The sequence below is a fragment of the Arachis ipaensis genome, chromosome B08, assembly GCF_000816755.2.
Source record: "Arachis ipaensis cultivar K30076 chromosome B08, Araip1.1, whole genome shotgun sequence".
In the NCBI taxonomy this organism is placed as follows: domain Eukaryota; kingdom Viridiplantae; phylum Streptophyta; class Magnoliopsida; order Fabales; family Fabaceae; genus Arachis; species Arachis ipaensis.
This window is the reverse complement of record NC_029792.2, coordinates 128207690-128209181: the sequence shown is the minus strand read 5'-3', so window position 1 is coordinate 128209181 and position 1492 is coordinate 128207690.

Genomic DNA, 1492 nt, shown 5'->3' with positions numbered 1-1492 from the left:
ATAGAAAGGTATAATTATTCTGATAGGTATTAGTAATTTTTTTTAATTTATAAAAATAATTCATAAGAATATAAAATTTTACCAATTAATATGTATTTAAAAAATTATTTTTAAATCTTAGCCATTACATTAGCTTTTGGCATAAGATAATAAAGTTGCACAAATAAAAAAAAATTATTTAGCTAGAACTTCAAATGCAAATCAACAGCAAAGAACACAACCCATACTTAACATATATCGCTACTCCCTCCAGCGGTTTACGTACGTGTCCCAATACACATAAACCGTTACTGCTAGTAGCAATTTATGACCAACTCAAATCAAGCAGAAACCGCGGCAGGCTACAGCGATTTTCATGCTGCCACATTTCAACGTAATTCGTGGCTGACAGCAGCGGATTTTGTGTTTGTGTAAACCGCTACTGCTAGCAGCGGTTTCTATAGATACATAAAACAATACATTTGCGTCTTCATTTTTGAAACAATGTATTTACGTAATTTTAAAGGTGTAACAATTCATTTATGTAAATTGCCCAAAATCCTATGAGCAATAAAACAAAAACTCATCATTTTATTAGGATAAATGGTTTCGAAATCTGCCTTATGTACGTAAGATGTGGCAATTTAATGGTCAATAATAAATCTTTAAATAGAGTTTAAATATGTGACGGACTCCTTATCTTGTTGAATTAAGAAATGTCACGAAAAATAAAAAAATAAAATAAATATTAAATGGCCGATATTATTTTTTTTATATTTATTTTATAAACACTAGCAAATTTTCTGTTTTTTACTAAAAATATTGATTCCTAATATTATAATCATTAGAATCTCGATTTAACTCTTAAAATCTTTTGATATCATAATTTTTAATGAGTCAATCAATTCTAAAATTTATACTAAGTCGAACGATTTTACACTTTCATATTTTACGTCTTTAAAAATCTATTATTAAAAAATAATAAAACAAACCCTAATTTATTTTAGAAAATATTAAAACGAATGTTCAACCATTTATATCATTAGTGACAAAAAAACATTTATAGCTTTAAACAAATACATTTTTCTTATAATATTCGGGTATAATATTCCCAATCAAATTATTCTTGAAAATATAATCCCTTATAATATTTATTTTAATCTTTAAACAAATACTCACTAAATGTCCCATTTCCTAGGATTGCGAGGATAATATCACGCGTAAAATTTTTTAAAAATTTTGATTAACATGTATTTTTACGATACATATTAAAAAAGAAAATATTAGAAGATGAAGTTTTTAGCATTTTTAATATACTTTTAAGACATTTAATACATAAAAGTATCAAAGTTCCTATTTTAACTTTTTAAGTATCTTTAACAAATATCAAAAAGCAAATATTTGCTGATTTTTTTTAATAACAAGTGTCGTTAAAGTTGTTATAAAAATTCTTTCTATTAAACTTCTTAACTAATATGTTTAAAACTATTATTATGAAGACCTATTTTTTATT